The following is a 14,427-nucleotide window of genomic DNA, read 5'->3' on the forward strand; positions in this document are numbered from 1 at the left end:
TACCTTAAATTCCACTTTCTCCTGTTGCCCCTCTGGGATGCTGGGCTGGCAGGTATAACCACTGAGCCAGGGTCTCACAACAGCCAACCATGCTTCACTACAGACACCATGGTGAATGAGATCCCCTGTGCTTTGTGATCTTCTCTTCTGGAACCTGTGTGAGGACAAAGTGTGCTTCCCAGAGTGGTGCCTCAGGGTTCCATTCCCTAGGACTGTGTTTCTTGATGACACACAGTCTCCTGAACCTCAGGCTGGCTTCAAACTCACTGTGTCACTGTGGATGCTCTGCACTCCTGATCTACCTCCCCTACCCCTCTCTGTTGCTGGGACGGCAGGCGTGTGCCACCACATCTGTCTCCATACTGTGCTGGAGATTGAACCCAAGGCTTCATGTGTGCTAGGCAAGAATGGCCCCTCAGTCACGTCCTCAGCCCCACCTATCATAAGCTTTATCCAAAGATGTCTACAGCATGTGTTATCAGCCAACCTGACCCTTAGTACAGGCAGGCGTGTCTGACCTCCCAGAGAGACCGGATCTTTGAGACAGGATGTACATTTGTCTGCTGTGGGGTGTGATAGTTCATGGCTGCAACCCCTGCCCTCAGGAGGTAGAGACAGGATGTTCAGCTCAAGGTCATTCTTGTCTACTTGTTGAGTTCTGGGCCAGCCTGGGCTACATGAGACCCTGTCCTCTGCCCGAAGTGCTTATGTACTGTCTACAAAGTGGTACTTAAAGCACTGCTCACATCAGCAATGGTTATGTCTGAAAGTGTCTTCTATGATGCCAGCATCCTAGACACATCTTGTCTCCCAAATGCTCTCCTGTGTCCCTCTGTCCAGAGGCAGAGGCAGGCTCTTTGGATTTGAAGTAGCCTAATCTACATAGCTAGTTCTGGAGAATAAAAGTCAAGCCTCCGAGCCTGAGGATTTCAATCCTGGGCATCTGTCTTCTGATCCCCTGGGGTAAGTATGCAGAACCTCATCACACAGAGACCCTATGGCAGCCTTTCAAAGCCCCCACACCCTCCCCAGTGCCAGCCAGGGCACACAGGACAAGGGAACATGGTCTTTATCAGGTGCAGAGATCAAAGCATTTTCCCTGTGGTGCACTAATTCCTTTCTTTCTCCTCTGCGTGTTGAGAACTGTCATTGACTAGCTCCAATACCATCTGTAACTGAGGAACAGAAAGGAATTGGTTAGAGAGGCCTGGCAGGAGGTGGCAAGACATGAGCGTGGCCGTGAGGGCTCCAGGGAACAGGCAGGGTAGCTTCCGACACTCTGTCTTGTGGCACTCTGTCCTGGGGACCGCATTGTGACAGGTGTGTGGTGTTGGGTGTGGTCTCCAGGCGCTCCTATCCCTGATCACCTGGAATGTATTACTCCAAGTGTCTGTTCTGAATGTCTGCACACTGGGCTGTGGCCCAGGGTCAGGTGCCAGTGCAGGCATACTGTATTTCTAAGGATGACAGAATAGGACCTCATAGTATTCATCCTTTGTAACTTGTTTGTTTCACTTATATTGTCCTCAAGGTTCACCCACAGTGTAGAAATCTCAGGCTAGCCTTTCTTTTCAAGGTCATATAACATTGCATCGTACATGGAGTCCTTAGGACCCTGTGGTGGTGCTGATGCATTCGTCCGTGGCTGGAAGTTTGGAGTGGTTAAGCCATTAAGTTCATGGCAGTCTGTTGCGGCAACCAATGTAGCCAGAGCTGCTACATTTAGGTGGTTGATCACTGAGCCATTGCCACAGCCAGCGGTGATGAAGATGGACTAAGCAACAGTGTACAGATGTGGGTGGGGTTGGGGGACAGCAGTAAAAGAAATCAGGCCGGGAGCAGTTCCTGCCAGAGCCATTGGGATTCAGAAGTGGCATGCCCTGGTCCTTATCAATACTGAGAACACAGATTCTGAAGAGTGCTCCTGGCAGGCTCAGCAGAAAGCAGGACTATTCTCCCCTCTCTCCTGTTCTTGTTTCCCCAGAACCCAACTGAATGGCATAGTGAAGGCAGACAGAGGCCCGATTCCAGACATGGAGCAGAAGAGAAGTTAGGAGAGAAGAGAGAGACACTTGGAGGCAGAGGCAGAAAAATCTGAAGGATTAGGTCAACCTCACCCATGTAGTGAGTCTCAGGCTAGCCTAGAATACATAAGACCAGGCTAGCCTAGGATACACAAGACCAGGGAGGAAGGAAGGGCGGAGGAAAAGAAGGGGAGAGAGAAAGAAAGGGAGGGAAAGGGATCTGTTGGGAAACCCTGCTAATGAAGGTCACAGTCTACCATGTCCAGAGAGCTCCTCTGAGCTCTGTACAAAATGGAGGCCTCCCTTTTTGCAACAGGGCTTCCCTTTCTCTGATCTTGTCTAATGAGCCCAGCCCCCACACCCTCTACCTGGGGAAGATCGAGCAGTCCTTGGCAGACCTACAAGTTCAACTTCCTTTTTGCCAATAAGAACCAGCCCAGCAAGTAACTGGGATTCCTGGAATGCGTCTCCACACAAATGAGGCACTCATAGCTCTTTAAATTCCAGCTGATGGTTTACATTCACCCCGAAATCTCCTTTCCACTCTCCAAGGTTCATATATAGCCTTCGATCACCCCAAATAGAGTGTATGCATACAAGCCCACCCTGAATAAAGTGTATGTACATACATTGTTTAAGAGAGATGTTTTATTAAAATCCTCAGAGAAGGCTTTCTATTCTCCACCTCCACCCCCACCCTCACCTCAGCACCCACTCTCAGCCAGACCAGGTTCCTGCAGACCCCACTTGTTCAGAGCTCTGCTTCATCCTTCCAGCCCAGTATGCGGGGGCGCCCAGACACACCGAGGGAGGAAGTGGGGCATGCTGACCCAGCTGACACAGCTGACAAGCATACCACAGAAAACCAGTTTAGTGTGTCTTGTTTTCTTTCTTTCTTTCTTTCTTTCTTTCTTTCTTTCTTTCTTTCTTTCTTCCTTTCTTTCTTTTTGTTGTTGTTTTTCTGTTTTTTGTTTGTTTGATTGTTTGTTTGTTTTTCGAGACAGGGTTTCTCTGTATAGCTCTGGCTGTCCTGGAACTCACTCTGTAGACCAGGCTGGCCTCGAACTCAGAAATCCGCCTGCCTCTGTCTCCCAAGTGCTGGGATTAAAGGCATGCGCCACCACCGCCTGGCATGTCTTGTTTTCTTGAGACATAGCCTATGTCACCCAGGATAGCTGTGAACTGAAGATCAGTTAGCCTCAGGCTCCCAAGAGGCTACCAACGGTTTATAAACATATGTCACCATGCCCAGCTAGTTGATTCTTGCAAAAAGCTATCTATTCCAAGGCATCAATGGGCTTAGAGAAGTGTCAATACAGTTGACCATTCAGGTATAACAACTCCAAGAGCCCAGCTACAGATGTGAGCCTCCAGGGAGTCCCTTTCTCCCTAAGGTCAGGATGCTGGCTTCTTAATTAGGAACTAATTTTCACCAGTGTGATCAGAAAGTCCCATCAGCCAGGAAATGCCTCAGTGATGGACTGATTACCATAAAAGAATTTCCACAAGGGGGAAGAAAAAAATGGCTGATCTGCCAACTGATCTCTGGCTTTTTCCAGGCCCACCATTCACATCCTGTAGAAGAGCACCTGACTGGAGAAATTAGCATATCAGACAGAGCCTCAGTGGACAGCAGTCTAAGAATATGCTTGCTATCTTTGTGGCCTCTGGAGGTGGGAGAGTATAGCTAGTGAAGTTCAGGAACATATAAAATGGGGAATGCTCACAGTGGTCACACCAACACTCAGGAGAATGGTGAGTTCAAGTCCAGTCTGGGCTACATAATGAGTTGTGGACCAGCCTGGTATACATAGAACCAATCAATCCCCAAAATAAATACAGAAAAAAGTTAATAAATTTAAACAACATGGGAAAATTTTTGGTAAGGCACAAACTAGTACTGAAGAAAAATTATTCTGCAGTTAGCATCTATGCTCCCTGTCCGTGGTCCTGAACCCTCTGGAGCCTAAGGATGCTTACGGGAAAGATTTGAGACCAGTTTCCCCCAGGGATTCTGGACCAAAAGGGGCAATGGTGGTAGAAAAAAAAACAGAGAGGTGCATGAAAAGCTTCATGCTATGGTGTCTCTTCATATGGAGAAAGGTCTCCAGGGGACTGAAGAGGGCTAGGTGTCTGCTGAACCAAATGCTAGCGTTCTAGCCCTCAAGGAGAGGACAGGTTCAAGGGCTATATATAGGAAGGCCTTGTCTAAAAACCATGAAGAGGTCTGAAGAGAAAACTCAGTCTGGAAAGTGTTTGTCTGGCAAGCTTGAGAACCTGAGTTCAGTTCTCAGAACCCAAGTAAAAAGTTAGGTGCAATAGTACACTCTTGTAGCCCTAGCACTGGGGGAGGGGGGGCAGAAAAATGAGGTGATTAGAACTCTCTCAGCAGCCAGTGTACTCCAGTGGGAGAGCTTCAGGTTCAGTGAGAGAACCTGTCTCCCTGGCTCAAAAAAAGAAAGAAAGAAAGAAAAAAGAAGAAGAAGGGACCATTGAGATGCCACAGAGAACAGAGCCCTTACTACGCAAACCTGACAACCTGGGATCGATTCCTGGAACCAACATGGGGTGGGAGGAGAGAACCAACCCCACAAAGTCGTCCTCTGATACCCCCCAGGTGCACACTGTGCACCGAAATCACATATGCATCTGATAATAACAAGTAAAACAACTTTTTAAAAATAATAAGATGAATAGTATTTATGAGGAATGACACCCACGGCCATTCTCTGCCCTCCCCATATACACACACACATACATACACCACATACACTCCAAACACACACACACCACACATGCACACACATATACAAATACAAACATACACATAAACACACCACACACACACACCTCCACCAAATACACATACAAACACACCACACATATACATACACACAAACAGACCACACACACACATAAACACACCACACACATGCACACATACACTCACACACCACACACACATACAGATACAAACACACCACACATATTTGCACATGCACAGACACACATACACTCACGTGCACACTCACACGGGTGAGAACATCTTATTTTGACAGTGCTGACTTCATCTTTGTAGAAATTCTACACACCATGTTGATTGGCAAGGGTCACCTGATGTTACAGCCTTGGCAGAAATGTTCTAGGGTGTCAGTATCGCCCACAGATAACCCCTTAACTTGAAAGACGGACAGAAATGTGAACTCCTGCTTGCTTTAGTGTCTGAGATAGAATCATCCAATATAGCCCAGGCTGGCCTTAGACTAATCCTTTTCCTGTCTCTACCTCCCTGTAGCGCTAATTACAGGCATGGGTCACAACACCTGGCTCAAGAATAGAGACTGTGTGTGTGTGTGTGTGTGTGTGTGTGTGTGTGTGTGTGAGAGAGAGAGAGAGAGAGAATGCACACTTATACATAAATATGCAGGTGAATGATTACCTATGCACGTGTGGAGGCCAGATGTCAACACCAGTTGTCTCTATTTTGGGGACAGGGTCTCCCACTGTTACCTGGAGTCAACCTGTCTACCTATCCCCACCCCTGCATCAGCACCTGACTTTTATGAGGATGCTGGAGATCTGAACTCAGATCCTCGAAACCTGCACAGCAAGCATGTTACCCTCTGAGCTGTCTCCCCAGCCAAGGACAGACTTTTCTAATGGAGACACCAAGCCTGCTCCAGCTTCTCCGAATCACCAATAAGAAGGCGACAGAGAGACAAGATGTTCTTTCCAGTGGGACGCCGCAGCAAGGGCACGGCACCACTTCTGAATTATTCTGGGGAGATTCATATTTACCCTGAACTTAAATCAACAAGAAGGAATCAGATGAATCCAAGGGAAATAGTCTATAGAGTAGTTACCTTGGAGTCTCCACAAATGTCAATGTCAGGAAAGAATAAAACAAAACGGAAAGGCGGTGGACCATTCTAGATCAGTGGAGAGAAGGCAATGTGACCTTGAACTTCGACTGTGATGAGCTTATTCGTGTCCTGGATTTTAAGGAATGCACATAATATAGGTAAATTGGACGTATGGTTACAGGGCAGAGGACAGTGACACACACGTGTGAAAATGTCTACAGAGCTGTGGGGCCCACACCTCTAATCCCAGAACTCAGGAGGGCAGACAGAAAGAGGAGGAACTCAAGGTCATCCTGCACTGTGCAGCGAGTTCAAACTTAGCCATGGCTACATGGTGCCCTGTTCAAAAATAAAAATAAATAAAACAAGGGGGTGGAGAGATGGATCAGTGGTTAGGAGCGCTTGCCTCTCTTGCAGAAGACCGGGTTAGCTTCCCAGCATTGACATGGAGGCTCACAAGCACATGTGGCTGCAATCCCAGAGGGTCCAATGTCCCCTTCCAACCTCCAAGGGTACTTACTAGGCAAGAGCATGTTCTGCAGATATAGAAGCAAGCAAAATATACATACATATAAAAAAAATGAAGGGTTTTTGTTTGTTTTCTTGTTTTGGTTTTTTGAGACAGGGTTTCTCTGTGTATCAGTCCTAGCTGTCCTGGAACTCGATTTGTAGACCACGCTGGCCTCGAACTCACAGAAGTAATACACATGCCTCTTCCTCCTGAGTGCTGGGATTAACAGTGTGAGCCGCCACACCTGGCGACATATAAAATAAATTTTGATTAAAAAAATTTAAACATAGGGGCTGGAGAGATGGCTCAGTGGTTAAGAGCACTGACTGCTCTTCCAGAGGTCCTGAGTTCAACTCCCAGCAACCATATGGTGGGTCACAGCCATCTGTAATGGGATCAGATGTCCTCTTCTGGTATGTCTGAAGACAGCTACAATGAACTCATATACATAAAATAAATAAAATCTTTTTAAAAAAATTAAACACACACACATATATGTGTGTGTGTGTGTGTATGTATATATATACATATATACATATATATATATATACATATACATATATATTATTCATTGTGTAATTTGTAAATTGACCCAATTCTGACATGCATGACTTGTTCCTTTCTAAGACATTTTCTTTTTAAAAATTGATTCTGTGTCTGTGCACATGTGTGTGGGGCTTCCTGTGGATTCCGGAGGCCTTGGGTTCCCTGAAGCTGGAGTTACAGGTGGTTATGAACCATGTGACATGAGTTCTGGGAACAGAACTTGGCTCCTCTGTAAGAGCAGGAAAGCCTTAATCTCCACTCCCAGCTTGCCACACTGTTTTTAGAGATAAAGACCTCAAAAAAAAAATAGCCCAGGTTGGCCTTAAACTTACCATCTAGCCAAGAATGACCTTGAACTGACTGCCCCAGCCATGCGCATGTGCGAGCATTCTACAGCTGCTCCACGGTCCAGCCTTCGGCAAACGCTCTTTTGCAACAACAACATTTGAAGTCGACTGTTTTGATCTTTTTCTTTTTAAGTTACAAAGGTTGCTGTGTGTGATATCTGGTAGAGAGGGTACACACTCCGTGGCATGAGCGGATGTCAGAGTGTCAGCTCTTACCTTCAAGGGGGGCTCTGGGGATTGAACGCAGTCCTCAGACTTGTAAAACAAGCTATCTTGTTTTATCCACTGAGCCATCTCCTGGGCACAATGGGGCTTGGTGGGGGGGTGGGGGTGGGGAGTGGGGGGTTGTCTTTTGTTTGTCTTTTTTTTTTTTTAGACAAGATTTCTCTGTGTATCTGTGTCCTGGGCACACTGTTATTAACTGCAGCCCTGTGTTGCAGACTAGAACTCTTGACGTCATCTTTCTTACTCTTTGATATTTTATATCCCTTGAACAGGACTCTCCAGTTCCCATCTCCAGCCCAGACCCTGATAACCACCATGATATTCTCAGCTTCTGTGAATCTAATACAATATATTTTTTAAGGAATAAAACTATGATAATCTGGGTAGTGGTGGCTCACACCTTTAATCCCAGCACATGGGAGGCAGAGGCAGATGGATCTCTGAGTTGGAAGCCAACCTGGTCTACAAAGTTGAGTTCCAAGACAGCCATAGATAGACAGGAAATTCCTATCTTGAAGAACAAACAACAAAACAAATGACTATTATTAGTCTAAGTGGGCAAATCTTCAGAGGGTACATGTTAGACATGTTATTGGAATTAACTATGTTTTAACTATTCTGAGCAGGGTGGTTCATATACCAGCATGTTCTTGGTAGAGAAATATCAAGTATTCAGGCCTGAAACATTTCAGTTCTGTGACTTACTCTCAAGTAGGTTGAAGGAGGTACTATGGTTATGAATTCCACAAAAGGTGACGGAGGTGTCCGTTGTCCCACGATTGGAGTTCCGTGACAAGAGTGATAATTTTCTAAGTAAATAATTGGGAAAGCATTGACTGCATTTTTCTATTAAGACATCTACCACACTTTGAACAACGGAGAAGAGTGTTTTCTATTGCTCTGCATCAGCCAGGGCTACCGTCATTCAACAGTTATTGAAAACTGATTGTATGCAGGCATTGTTCCAGGTGCTAGGTGAACAGAGCACACATGAACTCTTGTACTCACAGGATTCTCCCACATTCTAGTGCAAAATGTTCTGCAACCTGGCACTTCTGGTGTCCATATCTGTGTCCTCACCACCAGGGTGCAAGTGGGTAGCGGAGACTGCTAGACTGCATCTATCTCTACATATTCCTTAGTAATAGTGGTCTCATTCAAGTACAGTGTGTATTATATGGCACTTTTCCTGGAGAGATTTAACACAGATGTCTATTCACCCCAAGGAAAGAACTGATGACAGACCAAATGATACCATAGAAGACAAACTTGGTAAGCCAGTAAGTTTGCTGGAATGTTTCAAGTAAGAGGAATGCCTGGCTAGAAGTTATTACTAGACTCTCTTGCAGCTAGGATAGCTTTCTAAATAGGTATATCTGTTGCTGTGACGGAACATCATGACCAAAAACAACTTGGAGAGGAAAGAATTTATTTCAACATGTAACTCTCAGGTCATACTTCATCACTGAGGAAAGTCAAGGCAGGAACTCATGGCAGGCCCCTGGAAGCAGACACTGAAGTAGAGGCCATGGAGGAATGCTGCTTACTGGCTTGCTCCTCGTGGCTTGCTCTGCCTGCTTTCTTATGCACCCCAGGATAATCTGTCTATGAATGGCATCACTCACAAGGGGCTGGGACCTTCCATGTCAGACGCTCATTAAGGAAGTGCCTCCACAGACTTGTCTAAAGCCTGACCTTATGGAGGCATTTTCTCAGTTGAAGTTTCTCTTTGCAGACAACTCTGGCTTGTGTCAAGGTGGCAAAAAAAGGACTACAAACAGAATAGCCAAGAGCTCCCCATTCCCAAATACTCAAGGCATGGGGTGGATGTTGTGGAAGATGTCCTCGGAGTATAATTACCATCACTATCTTCTCCTCAGAGCATTTGTGACTACAAGAGACCCACTAAGATGCGGTCTGTCGATGTTCTTACGTACAAGTGGTGGTGGAGGGTCATCAGACTCTCATCTGAGATCCATTACCTCTGTACCATCTACATGTGGAGTTGATTCTTAAATGGGTCTTCCAGACTCTATATACTCAACTCCATTCTGTGCTGCTGTGAGGACCCTGGGTGAGAGTCAGTGTGTCTACTTTGAAGCCAGCCACACTTCAGTAAGGGATCCCTTATCTGTGGAAGCTCTGGGAGTAATCTCAATAAACCCATTGATGTGCCAAGCTAGACTTGGGTGGCATCATACTTTGATCTGTTGTCAGCCCTTCCTGTAGTGAGTAGACATTTATTTGTCCATGTCTCCTCAGGAAAACTTCACCCAATGGGTCAGACTCCAGAAATCCCAGCATTTGGGAGGCAGTGGAAGGCAGCTGTCCGTCAGGTCAGCCTGGTCTACATAATGAGCTCTGTTCAAGCCAGAGATGCATACTGAGACCCCATCTTAAAGGAAAAAAAAAGAGCCAGGACTGGTGGTGTGTGCTTGTGACCCTAAGCTCTTGTGAGAGGAGAGGCAGAGATGGGCAGATCCCTGGTTTCTGTAGCCAGACAGCCTACCTCTGACTCCCAAGTGCTGGGATTAAAGTCGTGCACCACAGGCCTGACTAACTCTAAGAATCTTCAGCCCTAATAAATTGCTGTTGTTTACACCCACCAAGCTTTAGGGCCACTTGTCACATCAGTAAACACTGCTATAGGTCACAGATACAGAACACTCCAGAGGGAATTATCCAAGGTGGAGAAGATTTGGAGAAGATTGCAGCTAAGGTGTGCAGGAATAATCCCTTGTGTACGGACGGTGTGCAAGCATCACTCGTCAATAAAAATCTGATGGCCGATAAGCTGAGGCAAGATTAGAAGGTAGCACATCTGGCAGACAGAGAGGACTCTGGGGAAGAGTCAGGCTCAGGAGAGTTGCCACTCAGACTCAGAGGAAGTTGGACATATGAAATTGAGGAGAGGTAACCAGCCATGTGACAGAACTTGGAATAGTATAAATGGGCCAATTAAGTCACGAGCTAGTCAGAGAGCAAGCCTAGCTTAGGGCCTACGTGTTTATTCATAAAACATAAGCTTCATTATAGAGCTTCTCATAAGAGTCATTATTTGGGAGCTGGGCTGCAGGTGAAAAAGCCCATGGTTACAAGCGTGCTTTGTGCTGCTGTCACAGAAGGCCTGAGGAAAAGTAACTTATAAACAACAAAAATCAAGCCTGGAGCTGTGGTTCAGTTGGCAGACTGGTTGTATAGTGGCCCTGGGTTTGCTCCTTACCAATACACACTAGCCGTATTACAGACCTATGATCTCAGCACTCGGGAATTTAACGCTGGAGGGTCAGAAGTTCAAGGTTACCCTCAGCTATGCATCAAGTTCAAAGCTAGCCTGGGATGGAGCGGGGAGGATTTGTTTCATTTCACATAGTAGTTCTGGAAGCTGAGATCTCTAAGGTCCAGATATTGACATCTGGGGGCTGGAGAAAAGGCTCAGTTGGTAATGTGCTTGATGCCTGAGCACAAGCACCTGTGTTCGGATCCCCAGAGCCCACACAAAAAGCTGGGTGTGATGACTCGTGCCTGTAACCCCATTCCTGGGGAGCAGGAGGCAGAAGGACCTCTATGGCTTGTCTGCCAGCAAGCTTTGCCAAGTCACTGAACTCTGAGTCTCAAAAGTAAGACTCAGGTCAATAGAAAAAGACATTGAATGTCTTGGGTCCCACTTACATATGCATAGACACGCATCTGTAAACACATGTGCACACGGTTGGTTGGCATTTGGTGAAGTGTTTTTTTTTTTTTTTTTTTTTTTTGCTTTGCTCTTCCATGGTGAGAAGCAGAAGGGCAAGAAAGGGGTTAACTGTGTGTCACATGGTGCTTTTCTTCTTTCTCCCTTTACTTTTTATTTTTACCTTTTTATTTTTTGTTTTTTCAAGACACTGTTCCTCTGTGTAGCACAGGCTGTCCTGGAACTTGCTCTCTAGACCAGGCTGATCTTGGAATCACAGAGATCCAGCTACCTCTGCCTCCCAGGTGCTGGGATTAAAGGAGTCCACCACCACCACCCAGCATCCTTTTGATTTTCAAGACCGGATCTTGACACACAGTCCGGGTTGGGCTCAAATTCAATCCTTTGGCTTCGGCTTCCAGAGTGCTGGGATCACAGTTCTGCACTGTTGTGTGTGACATTTTAAATACTTAGCTGAGACAACTTAAAGGAGAAAGGATTGGGGGCTAGACAGATGGCTGAGTGGTTAAGAGCATAGACTGTTCTGGAGGACCCAGGTTCAATTCCCAGCACTTGCATATCAGCTCACAACTGTCTGTAACTCCAGTTCTAGAGGATCTGACACCCTCACACAGACAGACATACAGGCAAAACACCAATACACATAAAATAAAAAGTAAATCATTAAAAACTGTTTTGAGGAGAAAGGATTTATTTTGCTCATGATTTTAGACTCTTCAGCTCATCTTGGTAGAACCAAGAAACAGAGACATAACTGCTGCACCTGCAGGCTTCCTCCCTCTCCCAACCCCCACTTTTTCACGTGCGTCAACTGCCTCTGAGGTGGTGCCACTCACATTTTATGTGAGTCTTCCCCTCCTGACCTATCCCTTCCGGAAATGTCCTACCGATGCCAGAGGGTGTGCTTGACTGATATTCTGAGTAGTTCTCAACCCAGTCTAATTAGCAATGAAGACTGCACACCCCGCACCTCTAAGCCTACTCATGAGGTATAGACCTGGACGGTCTAATTGCTTCTTAAAGTTCTCAGCTCATCACACCAGCGGCAACTGAAATTGAAGACATACGAAACCTAGTGTTCTGAAGGGCCCAGAGGAAACCCGAGGGACGGGGGGAATGAAATCAGAATATCCAAGAGTTGAGCGATCAAGTGCTGACATTCTTTACTCTGAGAAAATACCATCTCCTGAACAATGTTACTGGCTTAAATACGCAATGTCCCCCATTGGGTCACGTGTTCGGCACTAGCTCCTCAGTCAGTGGGGCTGTTTAGGGAAAATTAACTTCCGCGGAGCTTCCTTGGAGGAAGCAGTGGCTGAGGATGGGACTATGAGGTTTGTGTCTGGTCCCCACACGTCCCAGCGCGGTGTTGCCAGTCCATCTGGAGGTGAATGGCCTCCTCTCCCCCTCTGCTGCCTCTACGTCAGGGTTTCTCAACTCGTGGGTCGCGACCCCCAAAGGAGCGAGTTATAGATCAGATATTTACCTCACGGTTCATAACAGTAGCAAAATTACATTTACAAAGTAGCAACGACGTAATTTTATGGCGTGGGGTGGTCACCATAGCATGAGGAACTGTGTTAATGGGTCATAGCATTAGGAAGGTTGAGAACTGCTCTAGAGCTGAACACCCTGGCTCAAAGTCGAGAGAAGGAAGATCTATGGGACTGGCATCTATGAAACTGTGAACTAAATGAAACCCATCCGTTTTGGTTTGTTTCTGTCAAGCGTTTTTTCATAGGGAAGACAAAAATGATGAACAGCCTTGGAGAATGCACAGTGCCTCTGGACCCGCAAACGTGGGATTCAATTTCAGGATTAGCTTTTGCCAGTTATGTTAATAAGGTTTGGGTTTTTTTCTTTTCTTTTCTTTCTTCTTCCCTATGCATTATTCATTCAGGACCCAGTGCCTATTATAAAATCCTAGAAAATGCAAACCGATCTATAAAGACAGGAAGTAGACCGTGGCTTCCAGGGGAAGAGACACGGGCGGATAAAGATGTCAAGGCGCGTCAGCGATCTGTGTTAAATGTGTTCAGTCCGTTGCCGTAGATCACACCGTCCCGCTGCGGCGGCGCAGCCTCTGTGTCAGCTCAGATGGGCTACGGGGCCCAGTTATCCCGTTAACCACGCAGCCAGCGCTTCCGTGAGAGGCTTCGTAGAGGTCATTAAACTCACGATCTGGTGACTTAAGGAAAGATTAGCCTCCAGCATCTGGATGGACTTCATCCAACCAATTGAGAGGCCTTAAAGCAAAGCTGGGGTTTCCTCAGAGTAGGAAAATCAATCTGTTGCCTCCAGCATGGAGCCCGTATAAGCCAAGAGCCTTGAAATCCCCCTTCCTTTCCCTCTCCTGGGGATGGCCCCAGGGCCTTGCACATGCTAAACAAACGCTAACTCCTGAGCTACATACAAGCTCTCTTTATTTTTCACCTCTTTCATTTATTATTCATTTCATTGAGACAGGTCTCCTGTAGTCCAGGCTGGCCTTGAACTTGTTATGTAGCTGAGGATAGCTTTAAATTCCTGTACCTTCTCCCTCCACCAGCCAAGTGCTAGGGTTACAGGTGTACACCACCACGCCCAGCTGTACTTTCTGTTTGGGGGCAGAGCCTTGCTAAGTTCCCTTGCTAAGCGGGGCTGGAAGTCACTCTGTGTCCCAAGTGGGTCTTGATCCTTCAGCCTCCTGAACTGCCCACTAGGCTCCCCTGCCTTTTTCAATTTTTTTTTTCATTTATTTACTTTATTTTATTGAGTGTTCAGTGGAAGATGTGAAATGGGTTGGATCATAGGTAGAGTATTACCTGGGAGTCAAGAGGAAGTTCGTCCTCTCCTGGGGTGGTGAGGTTTCTTCTCTTGTATATGTGATTCGTGCCTTGGAAGGGAAGGCAGTCAGTCAGTCCAGACAGGCCGGTGTACAGTCCTGGGGACTTAGCAAGAAGAACCCTCCTTCTGGTTCTTACTCTGAATCTGGGCATCCTCCTCATTCCCCAGGGCAATCTGGGAACCCCAGCCCCCAGTGTTCACTCACCACCCAGCCACAGCTTCCAGAACCTTCCTTCGTTCCAGATAATAGAGCCTGGCATGGTGGCTCAAGCTCTTAAGGCCAGCACTCGGCCATGACGGTTGGTATTTAACCCCAACTCTCAGTAAGTTGGAAGCCAGCCTGGTCTTCTTCTTCTTCTTCTTCTTCTTCTTCTTCTTCTTCTTCTTCTTC

General features: G+C 46.5%; 1 pseudogene; it reads left to right on the top strand.

Moving 5' to 3' along the window:
* Positions 1–14,427, top strand: part of LOC114637913 — a 30,001-nt pseudogene that overhangs the window by 865 nt on the left and 14,709 nt on the right.

The sequence above is a fragment of the Grammomys surdaster genome, unplaced genomic scaffold (genome assembly GCF_004785775.1).
Source record: "Grammomys surdaster isolate TR1022 unplaced genomic scaffold, NIH_TR_1.0 125430, whole genome shotgun sequence".
Classification (NCBI taxonomy): Eukaryota; Metazoa; Chordata; class Mammalia; order Rodentia; family Muridae; genus Grammomys; species Grammomys surdaster.